Source organism: Rattus rattus, chromosome 18, assembly GCF_011064425.1.
Source record: "Rattus rattus isolate New Zealand chromosome 18, Rrattus_CSIRO_v1, whole genome shotgun sequence".
NCBI lineage: Eukaryota > Metazoa > Chordata > Mammalia > Rodentia > Muridae > Rattus > Rattus rattus.
The window spans coordinates 12,217,476-12,234,000 of NC_046171.1; the positions used below are offsets into that span (position 1 = coordinate 12,217,476).

At 44.2% G+C, this 16,525-nt stretch overlaps 1 protein-coding gene across 1 annotated transcript in view; it reads right to left on the reverse strand.

Annotated features, from left to right (window-relative positions):
* The window catches only part of Specc1l (sperm antigen with calponin homology and coiled-coil domains 1 like), a 107,316-nt gene extending 92,299 nt beyond the window's left edge, over window positions 1–15,017 (reverse strand). The window contains exon 1 of the mRNA XM_032889276.1: window positions 14,901–15,017. The gene's annotated coding sequence lies outside the window, so the exon portion shown is untranslated. The remainder of the gene's footprint in view (window positions 1–14,900) is intronic.
* Between the last annotated feature and the right edge of the window lie 1,508 nt (window positions 15,018–16,525).

Below are 16,525 nucleotides of genomic sequence, written 5' to 3' on the forward strand. Positions count from 1 at the left end.
GAGAAGAAACCTAGCATACTTATCAGGGAAGCAGTCCACAAAGAAGATCTGATAGACGGAAGCTGTTGACATTTACAGAACATCCTGCATATCCTGAATCTGACTAAAGCCTGACTAAATTAAAGACAGCCCGGAGTAGTGGTAGATTCCTGAAACCCAACACCTGGGAGACAGAGGCAGGAAAATCAGTTCATGGTCACCTTCAACTGCAGAGCTTGTGTGAGACCAGCATGGCCTATATGAAACTGCCTCAAAAATAACTACATAAATACATACATACATACATACATACATACATACATACATACATACATAAGTAAAAGGCAGCATCTTGGAGCTAGAGAGACAACTGGGTGGTTAAGAGTATGAGATGCTCTTCCAGAGGACGCAGATCAGTTCCCAGCATCCACATGGTGGCCCACAACCATCTGTGACCACAGTCCCAGGGAATATGACAGGGAATCTGGTCTTTAAAGGCACCAGGCACAAGGGTGGTGCACAGATATACACAAAAACAAAGCCCCCAAACACATAAAACAAAAATAACTTTTTAAAGGCAACAACTGAAAAGTTACTTTGTAAGAGAATCTTCTTCACCACCACCACCACCTCCTCCTCCTCCCCCCCCCTCCTCCTCCCCCTTCTCCTGCCCCTTCCCTCCAGCCCCATTCCCTTTGTGACAGGGTCTCACTAAGGAGCCCCTTATGCCATTCAGGCCAGCTTTGAATCTACCAGCTTCTGTTCCTAAGTGCTGGGATTAAAGGAGTGTGTCAGTATGCCTGGCCAAGATTGCTTTCTTTACAAGGAATGACTAAAGGCTGTTTTACTTCTTACTTACATCAAATTACATACTACAGCATGTAGACGTCAACAAACATTAGCTTCTAGTTCTTTCCCACTGAAAATTACAAACCAGGAAATGCTGCAGATGTGTGGTAAGCAGTCCACAGAAATGATACTCAAGAGACCAGGTCTGGAGCTGGAGAGATGACTCAGCAGTTAAGAGCACTGACTGCTCTTCCAGAGGTCCTGAGTTCAATTCCCAGCAACCACATGGTGGCTCACAACCATCTATAATGGGGATCCAATGCCCTCTTCTGGTGTGTCTGAAGACAGCAATAGTGTATCCACATACATGAAGTAAATAAATCTGAGACAGAGACAGAGACAGAGACAGAGACAGAGAGAGAGAGAGAGAGCGCTAATACATACAGATAGTACATTTAAAGTAGCCACTTTAAAAGTAGATGTGAAATATGACTCCAGGTAATGTCAAGGATTCCTCAGAGGGAAGGCCAAGTTCTCCCTGTCATATCAGAAATCTACATACATGCAATTAGCATGTTGCCAGAGTGCCTGAAACAAAAAGGAGAGATAAACAGTGGTAAAACACTTCTGGCTATGATTTCCCTTCTTTGTCCAAACCCACAGGCAAAGTCTAACCCTGACTCAGGAACATCAATACTTCCTGACCCAAGAAGGACCAGTTTTAAATGCTTATTTTTACTTTAACAATTTTCTTTAATTTTTAAGACCAGATTTTATTCTACATCTAAAATTGGGACAATTATTACTAACATATATGCATTTAACATGTAATTTACATGTTTTGTACGTTTATACAAATGACCTTCATGAGATTCTCTTCCCCTCACAGCTCTATGCTTTCTGCCTGGCCCCAGAGTAAAGGGAGTCTGAAGGTGAAGGCACACTCATCAACTGTGCCCAAGGCCCTCAGTCAGGGTCAGGGGGTGATGGACGGTGAACAGGGTCAAGCTAGCTCCGGGGAAGGACAAGTGCAAAGCTGACTGTAGCTGGATCAAGGCTCAGTGGGAAAGAAAAGCTAAAGAGCAGTTTTTTACAAAGTCACAGCCAGCTAGATTGTGCTATTGTCACTTAAAATAGACAGACAAACACACACAGAGACAGACAGATACACAGAGACAGACAGACACACAGACAGGGCAAGATCTATGCTGTACAAGTGCTAGCACATTTAGTCACAGAAGCCCTCTCTGCGCTGGAGAGGAGGCAGACACAGAGGCTATAGAACACAGCAACTGGTCTACAAAAAGTCAGCTCTTTCCATTAAGTCATAACTAAGCAGAGGCCAGAAGAAGTGAGTTAGTTTTCAAAAGATCATTAAACACAACTCTTTTCTGTTGTTTTTAGCACTGGAGAACTCACTCACAATGGGTTTTCTCTCTAAGATTTAACACAAAGAAATATGAGAAAAAAGTAGAAACAACCTGGATTTTTCTCCCCCCCCCCCCGAACTGGGGACCGAACCCAGGGCCTTGCGCTTCCTAGGCAAGCGCTCTACCACTGAGCTAAATCCCCAACCTTTTTTTTTTTTTCAACCTGGATTTTTCAAACCTACAACTACATGTTCTCCTTCCTTCCATTATGCTTTTAAAAGAGCAACAGAAGTAAAATCACACCTAGCCCTCTCTGTTTTAAAGCTGAGGAGACCGTTAAACTGCTGATAATACTTAGCATTCCAGACAAGTGACAAGACTGGAAAGAAATCGTCTAAAGGAATTTCTGGCTATAGTACACAAATTATTTTTGCAGATTTAGTCCAAAATAAATTGGTTCTCAAAGTTAAAACTGCCAGAACGCAAGAAACTGTGAGTCTCCTCTGGCCATTTCCACCTCTGCCAAGGTTTCTTAACACTTCAAAAAAGAAAATCTGTATTTAAGACCCCTCAAACTTTTGGCAAGGAGTTAAAAACTTACACAGTACAGCATTCATAAAAACTCGAGCCACCTTTAATTAAAAACATCAATTTACATATGTGTACATTTGTGTCTAAACCAACCCGGGCACAGTGGGACACAGAACTGCCACCTGGAGGTTAGCGCTAAAACTGAAACCCAAATATCTGGGGTTCGTGAGGAGGGAGACAGTGAACTGGGAAAACTGAGTCCTTTGTGTTGTACTTCACACAGTTGTGTAGGGTGGCATGGAATGGGATGTGGGACTGGCCTTTTGAGACTGGCTGCTAAAGATGAGGGCCACCGAGGCTGGGGGACTAAAATGACAACTGGAAGTCACTGTGTGACCCAGGCTGCACGACAACAGACTGGCTGGGTTACACTAAGAGAAACAGACTTGAGCTTAAGGTGCTTGGGGGAATCCCTGCTGGTGGATTTGAAACGGCTGATCAGTGATGTGTAGGTTCCTCCCACAGAGCTCTCCTACAATGCACAGGCCTTATAAAGGAAGCAAACAGAGCAGGAAAGACACCACGCAGCAAGTATATAAAAATCATAACCAGGAACCTGAGGAACAGAAGTCAAAGCTATGATCTGAAGAGCCTGAGGCATTGCTGAAATGAGATATACGCAGTCAGAATCAAAGCCTGACTCTTAGTGAGTCACTCTACTACCTGGTGACCTGTCATAAGGCATCACTAACTCACTCTGTAACTGCTCATATCTCAGCAGCAGGATAGAGAATATGAAACAGCAGCAAGCTGGATATTTAGAGAGCAAAATGACAGAATCTACAAGGACCACACTAAACCTGCGTGAACTAACAAGAGACAGACAGCTCTACATGGTAACGTGATAAACCTTACTATACCCATCCCAAACAGTGAGGCAACTCTCCTTTGTTCTAAGCTCACCCCTAATTCCTTCATTTCCCTATGGTACTAGAAACATGCACAGCCCCCCCCACACACACACACACACACACACTCACACACACACACTCACTCACTCACTCACTCACTCACTCACTCACTCACTCACACAGACAAGCGTTGGGAGTTCTCCAGATGACTAAAATCACTGTTGCTCCATCCCAAGCACATGCCCTCCTGCTCCTGGCTACCACAGCATCTACTGCTGCCTGTCTCTCAGCACAGCCTACTCTTGTGGGTCATTTCTGATACTTACCTTTCTCTGGATGTCCTGGCGTCTGTCTGTCTGTCTCTCTGTCCCATTCTCTTCTCATTTATTTACCCACCTCACCCTTATTGACTCACTCCATTGGCCTTTGAACACAACTCTCTGATTGACAGAGATGTCTTGGCCTTTTGTGAACTACTGCTTCTTTAAGATAGATAGCACATGCACACACACGTGCGCACACGCGTGGGCACGCACACGCACACATACCATAAATAAACCAATTTGACAATATTAAAGAAAAGCAATAAAATTCAAGGTAAGCAAATCAAAGAAAGGCTCACTGCAAAAGCCAAGAAATACAGTGCCTAAGACTCACTTTAAAGGGGTTGGGGATTTAGCTCAGTGGTAGAGCGCTTGCCTAGCAAGCGCAAGGCCCTGGGTTCGGTCCCCAGCTCCGAAAAAAAGAAAAGAAAAGAAAAAAAAAAAAAAAGACTCACTTTAAGTCAACAAGTTCAAGTTTAGATGAAACAAATCTCTTGAAGCACAGAACGCAAAAGCTCCTTAAAGAAGAGATGGCCTCAGGGAACAAAGTAGATAACCCAGATGGTCAGTACTTTTTAAAGAAATCCCATGTATGATTTACGTTTACCCTACCTGGGACCACTTCCTATATTCTATGGAATCTGTTTTCCCATTCTAGAATGAAATGTAAAGACAGCTAAAATCAGAAGAAAACATTTCACTGACTCTGGGCATTGCAGCACATACCTCTAATCCCAGCATCCAGGAAGCTGAGGCAGGGGGATGATTTTAAAGCCACCTGGGGCTATACAGCCAACATAGTGAGACTTCTTCTCAAAACAGAAAATAGGGAAGAGATACAATGGTAGGATAACGATAGAAGAGGTATTTTCATTCCCAAAAGGAGGCTAGGTTTGAGAAGTAGGGCAGCTGATCCCATCAAGTTCAAAAGTTACAGGGAAAGTACTACTTAAGGTCCCCAGTAATCTCCTGGCTCCTAACCCCACCTTCTGGACAGACAGGGTCTTCTAGAGCACTGCCCCTAAAGCTCTGTTGGGTAATGGCCTTGTGGCTGCTCTCTAATGGGTTCTAGAGTGCTGGAGACTCCCCCACATCCTCACACCGTAATTCCACTGATAGTGTCATTATTACAGAAGGCTCTTTGTGGTGGACAGACTCCAGAACGAATTCTTGCCTAGGCTCCTGAGGGTGTCTGATACATCCTTCAAATTAATCTAACGAAGGCTTATCGTGTGCCCATCATCTGCAATTACACCTTCAGGTAGCACCAAGGCTTGCTTACCGGCTCCTCCTTCCAGAGGGCCACCTGAGCTGCATGTAAACCTGCTTGTGTCACAGTTGGGGCAAAGGAGCACTGTACAACAAGACACTGCACTGCCACCCAGGGAACAGAGTCCAAGGCAGCACACAATAGCAAATGCGGTCCACAGAGCCTCCCTGGCAAACACAGCCCTCACAGACTCTGTCTCAAAGTTTCTCAGATGACTTCAGGGTCTTCCGTGTTTTCTACAAATACAACCTACTTTCTCCAAACTGTATTAATCTTTTTAGCAAGTGTTCCCTGGGTCACACCCCCAGTATTCATTCTCTAACACACTTTCACCTGTTAGAGTTTTGTTGTCTGTCATTATTTGAATTGTTGGTTGGTTTGCTGAGATGGGGTTCTACTCTGTATAGCCCACGCTAGTCTGGAACTCACTACATAGCTCAGAAATGGCCTTGAACACACAGGAACTGTCCTGCCTCGGTCCCCAAAGTGCTGCAGTCATACCCGTGAGCACCTGGCTTTACCTTGGCTCTTTAAGGGATGGTGTCACTAGTAATCCAGGTTCAACTGCATGAGTGCTGGGGTTCCAAACACGCACCACTAACATCCAGCTCCAGACCTCTGTAAAGGCCAGTCTCGAGGCCTTCCAACCTTCTCATTCTCCTCTTGTTAAGCCTCCTTTGTCATTTCTCTTCCGTTTCACTGTAAGCAAGCCCCCAGTGAGGTCGTCCTGTACCCTGCCTCCTCATCTGACACATTCTTCAGTTCTGCATTCACTACCATGTTTATAGCTGGGATCTACAGTGCCTTTGCCCAGGTTTCCAGTAGCGTAGCCCTTAGCTCCACCTTAGACCTCATTAAACGCCCTTCCCTGTGCTAGTCTGTGACAACCACTTAACCAGGTCCTAGTGTAGCTCAGTGCCTGGGATGTTCCGCTAACAGAAATGGAGATTTTTCCCTGGAATGTGCCTCTAAATTCATCTAGCCTCCACTCAGTTTCCAAACTACATATATACCGCCAGGTATTTACAATAGAAATGGCCCAACTTCTTGCTAACAAATTTCTACAACTACTTTGTTCTGAGCTGCTCTAACAGGAAACCTTCGCCTGCACAGAACGCCAACAGAATGTGTTTGGCACACAGCTGAGAAGCCTTCTGTTGATCACACAGGGTAGACGGTGTAAGGCAGACATGTGAAAGAACACACGGTCTGAATGCACAGCCTCAAGCCTTCTGTAACTGCCATTTAATCCACTTGGGGGAGTGAACCTTCATGACTCAAGCACTACCTACACCTCACCTCCTAACCCTGTAAGACTGGGGACTAAGTTTCCAAGCCATTCTTCTTGGGGAAACACATTCAAACCATAATGTTCTTCAAGAAATCTACAAAGTATTTCACAGTTCACTTTATCAAGTGAGCTTGTTGGCAAAGGCATTACCAAAAGAAATGGAAATAAATAGAGAAAAAGAAACCCACTGATCAATATCACTTAAGGAAATGAATTTATAAGTTCTAAATAAAATTTCAGAAAACTATGACTTGAGGGTATTATACAGGGTTTGCCTAGCATGTGAGATCCTGGGTTTGAGTCACAGCAACACAAGGGGGACGCAGGGACAGCAAATTTAACCCAACAAGCCAAAACAGAAATTAAACATCAAGAATGAATATCGGGGCCAGGCAGGGTGACCTATTCATACACCATTAATCCCAACACTCGGGAGGCAGAGGCAGGCAGATCTCCGAGTTCAAGCCCAGCTTGGTCTACAGAGTGGATTCCAGGACAGCCAGGCCTACACAGAGAAACCCTGTCTTGAAATATCAAAAAGCCATAAAAGCCTTTGAGTATATTAGGGCCAGTGAGCCCAGTAAGCTGGGTTAAGGAACTTGCTGCCAAGCCTGATGACCTGAACCAATTCCTATAAGTTATCCTCTGACACAAGTGTGCTATGGCGCGCCCCCCCCCCCCTCTCTCTCTCTCTTCCTCCCTCCCTCCCTCCCTCCCTCCCTCCCTCTCATATACACACATGCAAACATATTCATGTGTACACACATGCACATGCAGGCATATTCACACACATATGCACATACATGCACATATACAAACCTTGCATTACACATATACATATACACACCAATTAATGTTTAAAAGAACAAATGTCACTTAACCCACAAAACAAAATTTAACATTCAAACTCAATGTAATACAATGTTACAAAGTAAGAAAGGCTGTAAGATTAGTTCAGCAGAAACAGAATCACTAAAAGTCTAAATTTCATTGTTGATTTAATAAAGCGAAAAAGCCTAAGAAAACTGTAACAGAATCTCCTTAACTTGACATATTGATTCTAGAACATGCCTATAGTTAATTTCATGCTGAATGCCATAAAACTGTATTTTATCCACATATAAAACATGTGAAGGGGGTTGGGGGTTTAGCTCAGTGGTAGAGCGCTTGCCTAGCAAGCACAAGGCCCTGGGTTCGGTCCCCAGCTCCAGAAAAAAAAAAAGAAAAAGAAAAATATGTGAAGGGCTGCAGAGATGGCTCAGCAGTTCAGAGCTCTAGCTGCTCTTCCAGAGGACCTGGGTCCAATTCCCAGCAAGCACATGGGTGCTCATAACTGTCTGTAAATCTAGTTCCAGAAGATCTGGGGCCCTCCATGTGAGGAAAGAAAAGAGAGTAAGCCCATTCTTCCCACTTTTGTGTACTAGCCAGAAAAGGGGGAAAAAAAAAAATCAAGGGCTGGAGAGACGGCTCAGTGGTTAAGAGCACTGACTGCTCTTCCAGAGGCCCTGAGTTCAAATCCCAGCAACCACATGGTGGCTCACAACCACCTGTGAGGGGATCCAATGCTCTCTTCTGGTGTGTAAAGACAGTTACAGTGTATTCACATACATAAAATAAATAAATCTTTAAACAAACAAAATAAGCAAATAAATCTTTTTTTAAAAAGCAAGCACAAAACTAAACAATATTCCAATTGAGGAAGAAGAAACTGACTTTGTTTTTACAGACACACTGAACAGAATAGTCAATAGAATCTGCAAATGCTACTGGGTAATCTAAGAACAGCAGCTCTCAGAGTACAAGACTGGTGTGCAAGAATCAATTATAATTCCATACACATCAATGAACAGCCAGTAACTTAAAATGTTTAAGTATGTCTAAGAGCAGGACAAATCCAGACCATCACAAACTCAAATTATGTTACTGAAGGACTAGAAAATATGGTGGTTTGAACATACTTGGCCCATGGGAAGTGGCACTATTAGAAGATGTGGCCTTGTTAGAAAAGTATGTCACTGTGGGGGCATGGCTTTGATGTCTCACGCATATGATCAAGTCTGGCCAGTGTGATTCAGAGCCTCCTGGCTGCCTGCAGAAGACAGTCCTCTCCTTTGGATCAAGATAGAGAGCTCTGAGCTCTTCCACCATCACACGTCTGCCTGGATGCTGCCACGTTTCCCACCATGATGATAACAGACTGAACCTCTGAACCCGTAAGCCAGTCCTAACTAAACGCTTTCCTTTATAAGAGTTATCTTAGTCATGTTGTCCCTTCAGAGCAACAAAACCTTAAGACAGAAAGAAAATCTTGACTATTCCATGGCATGGAAAACTGTAAATCCAACGTTTACTGAAATGCAGTTACACTCAGTCACATAATGTGTAAGGCTATTTTGAACTACAGTACGAGGTGACTAACCACAAAACTGACTGTACAGTTTATAATGACTGAACATTCACTCCCTGACCCTTCATGAAGGACGCTTGTTGATGCCCACTGTCATATGCCTTTCCCGCAACAGAGGAATGTCACAGCTATTCCTAAAAGCTGAAATTTCCTTCCCTCTCCCTTTTAAAGGCCACCTCATGTACAACCCCCATCCTCTGGAAGAACAAGTGCTCATAAGCACTAGGCCATCTTGCCAGACCCAAATTTTATTTCTTTTTTTTTTTTAAGATTTATTTATTTTATTTATATGAGTACACTGTAGCTATCTTCAGACACACCAGAAGAGGGCATCAGATCATGTTACAGATTGTTGTGAGCCACCATGTGATTGCTGGGATTTGAACTCAGGACCTCTGGAAGAGCAGTCAATGCTCTTAACCACTAAATTATCTCTCCAGCCCCAATTTTACTTCTTAACTGAGTTATTTAAGACAAAGTCTCATGTAGCCCCAGGCTGGCCGTAAGCTCCCTTGGCTCTGAGGAGGACTTTCCATCTCCTATTCCCAAGTGCTGGTATTACAGTTGCACACCACACAATGCCAGTCTGGGATTACATCAATTTTAAGACTTTCAAAATAGACCTTTTGATACATTTTGATCCTCTACCATTTTTTTTTTCACTTTTCCCCTATACAGTGTGTTTTTAAACAGTATGCTCTTATAACTGGATTTTCTGGAGGATGCGTGCAGAGTAGACTCCCATGAATTGTAAGAGCTTCATGAACATTAAAAGGCATCAAAGCTGCCTCCCTCCTCAGTGCCCCCACCCTTCAAGTCTTTAAGCCCTAGTTACTTATTTTTATGTTGCTGGGGATTGAACCCAGGACCCTGTACACACTAGGAAAGCATTCTACCTCTAAGCTATGGGCTCAAGCTTAAGTTTTCATACAACCATACTTTATAAATACACTACAGTTTACATATTAAATAACACTGAAATAGCATGATTTAATAGTTTTAGACAGAAGGAAAAAAAAAAACAGAAAAATGTCCAGTTACAGAGCCCTTCCCTCTAGTACAAAGAAAAAATGTTTTAATCATTTTTTTCTAAGTGGGTCAATGAGCCCAATGAACTTAGCAACTAATCATGTCCTATTGTGATAATTAATGGAATTAAAAAGAAATCACAATTGATGCCTCAAAAGAATAACGTATTAGATATTTTGGAATGACAGACTGCCACTTCAATACACAGAAGGCAGAGTCACACACACCTATGACAGGCTGAAACTAGAGAATAGTTGGCTGTCCTCTCTCCTCCTTTTGCTCATCATCCTCATCAACTAATAGTCTCCCTTCTTAACTTTGGGTTTTAATCCACACTTGGACCTTTTATGCACACACATGAACATACCATCGGCTAGGATCTGCATATGAGGAGGAACATGTGGTTTGGTCTTTTCATTTAGAATGCTTTCCTGGTTCATTAGCCTTCCTGCAAAGTCAGGATTTCATTTTTATTTACAGCTGAATAATATCCATTGTATGCATGAACTATATTTTTATTATCCAATCATCATGACTAGACATTTAGGCTGTTTCTATTTTCTTGCTCTTGTGAATGGAGCAGCAATCAACATGAGTGTGCAAATATCTCTGATAGACTATCTTTAGGTAAATCCCCAAACTAACTACCACAATGGCTACACTGATTTGCACTCCCACCAGCACTGACTAAGAGTTCCTCTTCCCCATATCCATGCCAAAAGTCCTTATCAGATTTCTCAACAGCCAGTGGCAAGAATGACAGTATCTCAATGAACTTTAAATTTGCGCTTCCCTTCCCGGATTACTAGGGATGTTGAACACTGAGCTACATCCCTGAGACCAACATGATCACGAGGTTGTTTCAGATCAATCAACTAAAAATAGAAAGAAAGAAAAAGACCAAAAAACAAAAAGCAAACCTTCTGAGCTACTGGGAGTTTTCTTCCTAACTTTGCAGCTAGTCTATCCAGCACTAACAATTCCGACAGGGATTTCCTTTAGTATTGCTCTGTTGGCACATGAAGGCAATCCCAGAAGACCTGTCAACCTCTACTAGTGGGCGCTTTGTGCACATGACACATATGAACAGGCAGGCACACACATAAAAGACTCCTGATATTTTATATCATGTATGAAATACACACACTGATCTTTGTGAACATTATAGTATGTATGTGTGCATTCCTGAGCACAGACGGCATGTGCCGCACAGCATATGTGAAGGCCTGAAGACTACTTGGGTACCAGTCCTTCCATCTTGAGATAGGGTCTCCTGTTTGCTACCGAGTACTACAAGGCCAGTAAGCTTCTAGGCATCCTCCTGTCTTCTCAGCACGCCCCATTACTGCAGAGCAATTACAGGTGTGTGCCGTCAATGTCAGCTTTGTGAGAATCCCAGGGCTCCAAACACCAGTCCTCTCACTTGTGCATCAAGCTTTCTTTATTCACCCACTGCACACTCTGCCCAAGAACCACACTTTAAGGCTAACCAAGGCAGGGAACGCTTTGTATCAGTTTTAATGGCTTTTTACATTATTTGTGGTAAGTCACCCAAGTCATATACACAGATCCCTTCACTCAATTCCCAGTACTGCATAAACCTGGACATGGTGCCACACCTACAATTCCAGCATTGGAGAGGTGGAGGCAGAAGAATCAAAAGTTTGAGGTCATCACTGGCTACCCAGTGGGTTCAAGGACAGCCTGAACAACAAAAGATCCCGTCTCAAAAAACAAGCAAACAACAATAACAAAACAAACACAAAATCAATCTATCTTCCTTCCTTCCTTTCTTCCTTCCTCTCTCTCTCTTTCTCTCTCTCTCTCTTTCTTCCTTCCTTCCTTCCTTCCTTCCTTCCTTCCTTTCTTTCTTTCTTTCTTTCTTTCTTTCTTTCTTTCTTTCTTTCTTTCTTTCTTTCTTTCTGGCTTTTGAGACAGGGTCTCTCTATGTAGTCTTGGCTGTCCTGGAACCCCATGTGCCACCAAGCCAGACAGCTGTGTTTGAATCTTTTTTAAAAGCAACAGCCCAGGCTCTTTCCTTAACCTCACTAACAGTAACAACAAAACAAGACCGTAGGCTCTTTACTTCTAGACTCACAGCAAGTGTGCTCTCTTGTATTTAGCATTGATAAGTACCATAACAGTCGTTTGGGATCAGCATCATAAATGATGCTTAATCTTTTCTTACTAGGGCCTGCCTACCTATACTGCTCAGACTGGCCTCAAAGTACTAGACGCAAGCAATCTCTCTTGGCCTCCAATACAACTGACACTTCAAGCTTGTAAAAACCATGTCCAACTAGATGCTGAAATTTAAGACTTTTTAAGACTTCTTTATGTGTATGAGTGTCTTGCACAAATATGTATGTGCACTACAGGCATGCCTGGTGCCCATGGAAGGTGCTGGGTCCCCTGTGTCTGTAGTTTCCGATGGTTGTGAGGTGTGTGTGTGGCTTCTGGGAACCAAACCCAGGTCCTTTGTAAGAGCAACAAATGCTCTTAGCTGCTGAGCCAACTCTCCAGCCCCTATCACCAAGAACTGGGTGGGTTTTGTTTTACTTTGTTCTTTAGAAATGATGGTCCTTTAAATTGAATACATTCAGTGTCATTGGTCCTCCCAACATTGTCCTTGTTGTTCTTATGACATAAACACCTACTCAATACTCCTTCATCCCAGGGTATCTCAGATTCATTCATCTCAGACATACTACACAAGCCTGGCTCATCACCCAAATTTTTGAGAAGGAGGCTACAATATCATCATTGGCTGAAAACTGTGCATAGGATTCTTTTTTCTTTTTTCTTTTTTTCAGAGCTGGGGACCAAACCCAGGACCTTGCGCTTGCTAGGCAAGTGCTCTACCGCTGAGCTAAATCCCCAACCCCTATAGGATTCTTTAATATTAAAATTGCTCCTGAAGCTCCTCGTGTGCATGCACACAGAATGGAGAAACAAAGACCCAGAAAAGCTTACTTGCCCAAAGCCATGAAGCCAAAAAGAAAAGAAAAGAAAAATCTCTCAATCCCTTGATGCTGCGCCATCATTCCTCTGTCAAAGTGGCATGGCCGCCATAACACTTTGTGCAAGCTAGACATGTGATTTAAATAGACATACGGTTACTCAGCAAGTCTTGTATATGAGAAAACCCAGCCCTCATAGGGATTTTGACCCCTGAGTCATCTGATCAAATGAGGTAATGTCAAGTCAGTTAGAGAGCGAACTTCTGCTTCACAAGTCACATGTCGTCAAGAAGACAAGATGTAGGTACAGACCCTGAGCAAATTTCACTTTAACCATAATTACTCTCCTCTCTGCATCTGACACTAATATTTTAACTGTTACAAAGACACCTTTGTACAACTTTTCTATGGTACAAAAATCGCTTTCTTAATGAAAATGTCAAGGAGATGCCTACATATCTGGGGTATACACAGGCAAACATACAAAGCATTCTCAAGCTTCCTAAAACTTTGAAAGGTTAGAACACTGTTTGGTGTACACTAGATCCAAAGGGAAAATGAAACATTTTTAATGGGGAATAAAAGAGAGGGGGCATCAGCTTTCTCAATAGGAAAAAATTGTAAGGAGACCACTTTTTTTTTTTCCATATCCCCTTCTATATTGGTTTGAAAATTTTACAAAACAAACAAACTATTTTTAATCTTTTTAATTAAGAAAAAAATTACAATTATCAAAGGTTACACAGGACATCTGAGGCTCTCTGGAGAGAGCTAAAATCTGTTGACGTTCACACCCCCTTATAGAAATGGTGAGGTTAGGCCAGTGGGGGTGGTGAAGGCCTGTAATTAATTCTAGCTACTCCAGAGGCTAAATAAAGCAAGACTGAAGTTCTAGTCCTGTGTGGCAACGAAGTGAGAAATAGACCTAGTTTGGGAAACTTAGTCTGACCTCCATCTCCAAATGAAAGGTTAAGAGGCTAGCGGAGCTGGGCATAGATATAGCTCAGCTATAAAACATTTATCTAGCCATATTGCATGCCCTTAATTACAAAGACGAGAGTGAAGTTATTCATATACGACTCAATCCTCAAGTACACTTCAATCATCACTTGCTTATATTATCCCAGTACAAGGAAAGGACAAGAAAAAAAAGAGTCTGTAACCGAATTCAACACAGACATATTGCTTTTCAAACTCTTTCCACTCCTGACGTAGTTAAAGAGGACCAAACCAAACAGTGCCTGTGGTGCCCATGCAACAACGCTGGTACCTCACTCCAGACCTTTAGATAGAACTGTTGCCTGCAGCCCACAGCTGATTTCACCTCAAGATTCAGCCCCCTGAATGACAAGAAGCCTTCCTGGCTTTTGTTTTGGTTTGATTTTGATCCGCAGCCCAACTGGAGTCCATCCTGCCTTGGCCTCCCGAGTACCAGTATTACAGGTGTGGGCCAAAACTTATGATTCTCTTTTATGACAGTAAAATTTCCCTTTAATCAGGTGCCCCCTCACCCCGCCGCACTTTAGGACCTATCTTCAAGGGAATGAAAAAAAAAAAAAAAAAAAAAACCTCAAGGTTGCCTGCATTTGAATGATCACGGAAATTTACGTCTGGTTGTAGGTGGCTAAGCCCACCCAGAAACTGATTTTCTAGTGTTCTCTGGGGTATCTCCACCACCACCACTACCGCCACCAAAACACACACACACACACACACACACACACACACACACACACACACACACACACACACACACACACACACGTAGCCACTATTGAAAATGCAGCATTCCTTCAACAACACACTGTATTATCCACATCCAATCTGATATAATTAGTCAAGTCTCAAGAATAAAGAACACTGCCAGCTTCAAACAGCCAGGACACAGCAGGACGCAGCCTTCGGGGGGGGGGGGGTCCTCCTCTCCCCACCCTCAATCCACCAGATGGGGAGGCAACCTGCCCCAGCCCAGGGCAAGGGACCAGGGTGAATGCCCCGTCTCTCCCGACACCACAGGGAATGCAAGCACGAGGGTCGCACCCAGCCTCTCCGCAGGGATGAGACCCCAAGCTAGCCGGGTAGCACCACAGCCTGGGTTCCCGGGGGGTCTGCGGGGCAAGCTGTGAGGTCCGCCAGGACAGGAGACGGCGCAGGCGCGGAATGGCTGGGGATTGGGGGGGGTGACGAGGGGGGACAGCGCAGGCGCGGGGCTGCCAGGGTCTGCGGGGCCGCCCGGGCCTGGCCGCGCGGGCGGCGCTGAGGAGACGAACGTGCCCGCGGCACAAGCGGAGAAGACCCTGCCCCGGCTCTTACCGCGCGGCACCGCCTCGCTCACTCGCTGGCTCCGGGCTGGGGCCGGGCGGCGAGCTCGCCCGGTGCCGCGGCCCGGTCCGTTGAGTCCGGCCTCAGGGCAACAGCCAACCCCACAGCGCCACTCCTTCGGCCCGCCCTGTCTCCCTTACGGCTCCCGCCCTCGGCCCGCCCCTTATCCACCCCTGACCGTCCAGGCACCGCCCCCTTTCTACTCCCTGCGCATGCGCTGTGACCGTCGCCTCCCTGGCCTGCCACTGCGCAGGCGCCAGCTGTCACGCCTCCTCTCTTCGCGCTGGGTTCTGGGCCGCGCACGCGCTGTGCTAGTCGGCGGGGCCAATTATTATAAATGCAGTCATTGTGGTGGAAGATGTTCCTTAGGAAGTAGGGTTCCTGCTTCCAGGTTTTCCCCCGTAGGCAAATAGATCTGTCTTAGTCGAAATGTAGGTTTACAATGTGCTGAGTATTTAGCTCTTAGTAAACCCCGCAGTTAGAAAAATGTATATGCCAGGCACCCCTCATAACCTCAGCACCGGTCCCCACCCCACCCCACCCACTAAAGAGAACGATTCTACTAGCATTATAAAGGTAAAGAGTTCTGTATGTTTATGTAACTCCCAGGTGGTTTTTATTTTACTCTTTAAATTTGTTAATGGTTCTATTGCTGTACTAAAGCACCATGACCCAAAGCAACCTGGGGAGGAAAGGGTTTATTTGGTTTACAACTCCCAGGTCACAAGCACATCACTGAGAGAAGTTGGGACAAGAACTCAGATGAACCTGAAGGCAGGAAGAAGCTTTGGAGAAACAGATCGTTGGTTTGCTCCTCATGCCTTGCTCAGCCTGCTTTCCTATAACATCCAGGACTACCTCCCTAGTGGTCACACCACTTCCCGTGGGACTGGCCCCTCCCACATCAATCATTAATCAAGAAAATGCCCTGTAGATTTGCCTATAGGCAATCTGACAAAGACATTTTCCCAACTGAATTTCCTCTTCTCAAATAGCGGTAACTTAGATCAAATTGACAAGACCTAGCCAGAACATTATTCTTCGATGTTTTCTTTTAAGAAGTTATCTCTCACTGGGCATAGTGGTGCATGCTTTTAATCTCAGCACTCAGGAGGCAGAGGTGGATATCTCTGCTACCGATGTGGTTTTCAACTGCAGGACTACAAAACTTAGGGATGGTTTTCAGAAAGTAAAACCACGACCCTTGTACAAATGTACTACATTAGAGCGTTCACTCGCTAAATTCATTCATTAAATGGCAAAACTGATAAGCCTTCAAAGAGTTCAAGGAACAGACAAAAATCATACATTGGAAATACTGAAATGAATGTGCAAGGTAAAAC